Here is a 6,161-nt window from a genome sequence, read left to right as displayed (position 1 = left end):
AATGCAGTCAAGATGAAGAACGAGGAACGAATGGAAGGTTGTGCCGAGTTCCCCTTCACCTGCCGGCACAACTCGAACACCAGGTGTGCTCCTTCATCAAATATCGTTTGTTGAGCCTCCCCCTTGCTTGGGGAAGGCTTGTTGCTGTTGTCGGGTTTGTTTCCGCAATTATCGTCCCCTATTTTTAATTGGAACCACAAGTTTCTTCGACCCCTCGGAGTAGTAAACCCCCATTTAGAAAGTTATTATGATCATTATTTTCTTCCTGCACTCCTTACACTCGAAATTCCCAAACCGTATCAATTACCGATCTGGATATCGGAGCCCGCTGGAACTTTCGCAATGAAATTTTACATCAATAATGTGAATGTGAAGTCGGTGGGGTTGATATCATGTCTTTTGATGTTGACCTAATTTTTAAGGTCATGACCTAATGGTAGTAATTTTAATATTTTTTTACATAACTCAACGATAGTTCAGCCGATCGGAATGAAATTTCCCTCCGTAGCGAGCTTCGATCAAGAAGTATTCGTTCTCATTGTCCATCATACCTTTCCGGGTATCATTCCATCAGTCTGGGCTCTGACAGATATTCACATGGTTTTGAGCCTTGTATTGATGGTTGTGGTTGCCTCACCTCATTGCAGCTCACCTGACCTGGCATTTCTACCTTGGCGTGGTGGCAGATTGAGGCTGTTTTACAACAGAGCTTCTTTCCTGTCGGGATACAGTGGAGATGCTCGACAAAGCCATCAATGCCTCCTCCACCAAGACTGTATCCTCATGGATTGGTTCACAGGACATGACGTCACTTTTTAAATTTCAATTGTTTTTGAAATGTTTAAGCCTGCATATCCATCAACAATTATTTTAATGTTTTATTTCTTCACATCTTTCTTCTTGTGAACGACCAATATGGATTGCGCTAAAGTTTCATGTCCAGGTTCTGCAGCCATGTCGCTGCCTCAGGTGTGAGTTGGTGGAGAGCTAATCTCCAATCTTTCTCTTTGCAGCCTTTTTGTCATCCTTGTGATGAGTTTCCCGGAGTATGGCTACGTCAATGTTGTAGTCCTTCAGGATGTTGGCGAGGATCTCACAATTAGGAAATGTCAGCCCCTCAACAATGAGTTGGGGGATGTGGAGGAGGGACCTACTGGTCTAGTTGTGGTCCATGGCTTTTGACCTTGAAAAGGACTTTATTTAGTGCTTCGCAATCTCGAGCCCCATTGCTCGGGTTTGTCCCGAGTGCGTCGGTGGTATTGGTCAGTTAATGACATCAGTCCTGATAACTTCAGAGTGTAAAATTGTTGAATATCATTTAACAGGAGCACCACGTGGAGGTTGTCATCTCGCTCCCTTTTCTTCATTCATGTGTCCTGTGTTTGTGCTGAAAACCCTGGTGACTTCTTCTGTAAATCGGAGTTGTCCATCGCTTCTTCTTCTCCATCTGTCTCAAACACTAATCTTCCTTCAGGCACACTCACTTTTTCACTTTTACCTTCCTGACCAATACGTAAGCCCTCTCAGCTTATTCTGCCACGAAGGTTTAGTACGACCTCCTTCGAAGCATTCAGTAACCCAGCTCTTCACCCCAGTCGTGACAGGTGTGAACACTTTTCCAAGAACACTCACGGTTTCCAAACATAAATCGTTTTGTACGAAACACACACAAACTGCTCCACATTTCCCTCTCAACACCGTTGGGCTTCCTCTTGCCTCTCACCCCGATCGAGCCTGCACCTCCATCCCTACATCTTGCTCAATCACACTACCTTGCCCCCCTCCCCCACTACCCTCATGATCCCATCGTTGTTCACATTCACACCTTTTCACTCTGGTCCACGAATATCAGAGGCCTACCTGCCTGTCTACCTGCAAGCTTTTCTTCACCTGAGCAAACGCTGTCCTCCTTTCACCTGTAACTGCACATTGAAATTTCACCATGTTATAAACACCAGGACACCTCCATTATCATCTCTGTTCCACCAAACGAGAATTTTGTGTTCCTGGAATTGGTTCTTCATTTTGTCTTTGTCTCCTGTTTTGTATTTTCCAAGAGTCTGTGATGGATGCAGATTGCTGGGGATCATCATGGTGTTTATCTTTCTCCACGAGAGGTTTTCATCGTGAGCTATTGTAACACTCATTTGGTAAAACACTCACTAATTGTTACAACCTTGTGCGAGTCCCTTCATCTGAACCTTCCTTGCCATGTTTTCCAAGTGATCGTACAGTTCCCCTTGGAATGTTTGTGACAATCCTGTTTTTCAAAGTTTTTCAGAAGTGAAATGATCTCACAAGATGTCACCTTTTGTACCCCTTCTTGTCATATCCTCGTGTGTTTGTGTAATTCTATTGTTGCAGGTGAACCGCCTGGAAGGTCACGTCATGGAGGAAGGAGTACAGGGATTCCAGCAGGAGGATGTTATAAACATGGTATAAACACCAGGATTGTCATCTCGCTCCCTTTTCTTCATTCACGTGTCCTGTGTTTGTGCTGAAAACCCATGTGACTTCTCCTGTAAATTGGGGTTGTCCATTGCTTCTTCATCTTGTGCTGTGTTCTGATTGAACGTACCTGGATCGGCACCTGCAGAGGAACCCAGGTACGGTTTGAAACAGCAAAGGGCCGACCGTGTGTCGCTCTTCTTTATTTATTTATGTACTTTTGTCAGTGGGATTATTATTTATTTATAAATTACCTTGGTAGGATTTGATTTTTATCCGTAAATGTCGATAAGCATCGATTTCAAATCACTCTCACAGATGAGATTCTTGTGGTTTTAGTATTATGATACACAAAGCTAAGATGAACTGCGATTGGTCTGGAATCTTTCTTCATTCAGGATATCTGATCATGTCAGGAGAGTAAATGCTTCTTGAATCATTTTTTATTGGAACTTATTCTTTGTTCTTGCACCAACCAGTGGAATATGCTGTGTCCAGTGTCTTCTATATCTCATTCCATGTGGATGGAGAGACAAGATGTCTGCCGTTCAACATTTGAAAGACGAATGGAGTTCATCCTGGTAAAATATTTCTCTTCTTGCACGTTTTGTAATATCCTTGCCCTTGCACATTCCTCGCTGGAACGAACCAAAGGGGCGCACCACTCACTCCTCGAAGAATGCTCCACTCACTCCTCATGGAATGCTTCACTCGCTTCTCTTACAATGCTCCACTTGCTCACCCCTTATAGAAGCTGTGTTCTCCCTTCTGGAGCTGTGTTCTCCCCTTCTCGAGCTGTGTTCTCCCCTTCTGAAGCTGTGTTCTCCCCTTCTGAAGCTGTGTTCTCCCCTTCTCGAGCTGTGTTCTCCCCTTCTGGGGCTGTGTTCTCCCCTTCTGAAGCTGTGTTCTCCCCTTCTGAAGCTGTGTTCTCCCCTTCTGAAGCTGTGTTCTCCCCTTCTGAAGCTGTGTTCTCCCCTTCTGAAGCTGTGTTCTCCCCATCTGGAGCTGTGTTCTCCCCTTTATTCATTCCCAAACTCCCTGGACCCTGTTTATGACGCAACACTTGGTTCGCAGCTTTGAAATATTAAGCGTCACATAAACCATTGCTGTGATACACAGGTAGATCATGACATCACCTGGGTTTGAATCCCGACACGGCTATAAACTGTCACCCTGGTGTTTCACATGCAGGATATTCATTTCTCCATGCGCTGAAAACAATGTTTTTTTCAGGATAAATGACATTTATATAAAAAAAAATTTTTTTTTATAGATTCGCGATCCCTGAGAAGACTCGACCGAACCACAATGTCTCCATCCCAGGATTGAAGCCAAGAGATGTTTATTTTCAAGGCTGTAACACTCCTGTGTGAATCTCCTGACATGTTTAACACGACTACTCGACTGGAATGAAAATTCTCTTCTGGTTATTGCAACACGACGTCAGGTCTGTCTTTTGGGACCGTCAATGTGAACATGTAACTCAGTGCGACCTGCAGCATGGTCGGAATGTCAGCGACAACACCGACCCCCCCTCGCTGGCCTTGTTTGTGTGGAGGGTGACTGTGTCATCCTGTCAAGACTAAAAACAGCACCTGACAAAGGGCGGATGAGCTTCCTTCAGGAACCAATGACCACCCAGTAAGGAGATGGTGTCTCCTCAAAAAATGTAATCCAGGTGTACTACAGGTGTGAAGTAGTCGCTCTCACTCTTTGTGATGCTGAAGATGTCATCTCCTCGTTTTTTCTTGTGTTTCACATTGAAATGAAAGAAGGAATGAAACTCATCTTTGTACATTTATTAACACTCCAGTGTGTTGAGATGAAACTTGAGTCGGAGACATCTCGTTATTTGATTGGTTCTTGAGTTCTTATCGGTGTTGAGATGATCTTTGTGTTCATGTGTTTAAAATTCTCCAGTTTTGTCTGTTTTCCCCCCAATTCAGTGTTACCTTGATAAGTGTTTTCGTACATTGTTTTATTTCATATCTTTTTGTGCGAAACATTTCTCTTGAGTGGTTACGACCAAAAGTCAATGGTTTCGTGTTAACGGATTCACAAAGTTGTCTTTCTTTATTAAAATTATTCTGGTGTGAATTTCCTCTTTTCTCCACTTCTTACTCTGTGCTGATATGACCATTGTGTTGTTTTAATAAATACGAAGTTCATGGAATGTTCTTTGTTGTCATTTGTTGAGAAGAATAGTTGTGAAATGTTTTCTGCCTCCTGATTCATTCACAGGTTTTAAACATTGATGGACATTCTCAGTGAGCCAAAAGGTATTTCTGATGTGGTAAACTGATACACCAGCCGTGTTGACAGATTTCTCTGCAAAAGTTAACGTCAGGTCAGGCCAGTTATGGGAGCATGCGCCCGAGCAGCATGTCACAGTGTCCACTTTCAGCTCCGTCTGGCTCCCCCCCAGCAGATGCCTGGCACGTCCCCATTTCCTTGAGATGCCTATCAACCTGGTGCAACCACGAGGCACGTGATCAGCCTTTTGGCCTCCTCTACTCACGAGTCCAAAGTGGTGAGCAGGATCAGTGTCGGGAAAATGAGCCACATGTCCATCCAGCAGCAGGTGACGCTCACGGACTATACAGAAAGCAAATCTCATCTGAATCTCTCTCAGCAACCGCTCGTTGTACATAAAGTCTGACCAACAATGGCCAACAATTCTCCAAAGAAACATGTCACTGAAAGAGTTAAGTCTTCATCTCAGATCTCTGGTCAGAGTCCAAGTGTCACATCCATAGAGCAAGACTGGAAGCACCAAGGACTTAAAGACTCGGACTTTGGTCCTCCTAAATAGGTACCGACAGCGCCACATCCCATGATCAAGTGAATCCATGACTCCCCAGGTCTGACTCAGACGTCTATTGGCCTCTGGTTCACAACATGCAGATACATGAGTATCACTGCCAAGATAAGTGAATCTCTGTGTGAGTCCAACATCCTTGCCACAAACAGGTTTCGACAAGATAACAGCATCCAAGATGTCATTGAAAGCCTCGATCTTCGTTTTTATGCAGGAAACCGGTAATCCCAATGGCTCCGACTACTCATTCAATGCGTCGAGCAGCCCCAGAAGGATATCCAGCATCTGCGCAAAGATGACTGAATCATCTGTTTAATCAAGGTCAGAGATCGTGATATTCCTAAACAATGCACCGCAACTTGATCTCTCCGACTTCCTCCCCAGAATCCAGTCCATAAAAGTGCTGAAAAATGTGGGGGCCAGTACACACCTCTGAAGAACTCCAGTAACAACTGGAAATGTCAGAGATGGAACGACCACACCTCACAACACGCTCAGTTCCAGAGTACAGTTCAGAATTCAGATTGATCAGGTTTGGTGGCATCCATGAAGACTGAGAATCTTCAAGAGGGCATCCAGATTCACGGAATCGAATGCTTTGCAGTGTTCAACATAGGCTGTGAGCATCCCCTGCTGAAACTCTCATCGACATTCCGTGAGGACCCAAAGAGCAACAAAACGGTCATTCATTGACCTCTTTGGTGTTTCACTGCTCTGGGTACTGGTGCTGAGGCAGATCGTGGCGAGCTCCATCAAGAATTATCCGAGGAAAGACCTTGCCTGGCACTGAGAGCAATGTCACCCCTCAGTGGATGTTGCAGTCCTGATGATCACCCTTCCTTTTAGAGAGAGGGCCAACAAGGCCCCTCTTCCAGTCAGTTGGGATGATGCCTGT

The 6,161-nt window shown here is 44.7% G+C and overlaps 1 long non-coding RNA gene across 1 annotated transcript; it reads left to right on the top strand.

The window, feature by feature from the left end:
- Positions 1-625: 625 nt before the first annotated feature.
- Positions 626-4,596, top strand: LOC147020777 (uncharacterized). Its single transcript, XR_015062110.1, has 3 exons — positions 626-2,606; positions 2,928-3,029; positions 3,722-4,596. It is a non-coding gene; the product is annotated as an uncharacterized LOC147020777 (long non-coding RNA).
- The last annotated feature ends 1,565 nt before the right edge of the window (positions 4,597-6,161 follow it).

This window comes from Eptatretus burgeri, chromosome 9 (assembly GCF_056783735.1).
Source record: "Eptatretus burgeri isolate ZD-2024b chromosome 9, Ebu_testis_v1, whole genome shotgun sequence".
In the NCBI taxonomy this organism is placed as follows: domain Eukaryota; kingdom Metazoa; phylum Chordata; class Myxini; order Myxiniformes; family Myxinidae; genus Eptatretus; species Eptatretus burgeri.
This window is presented reverse-complemented; position numbering and strand designations above follow the sequence as displayed.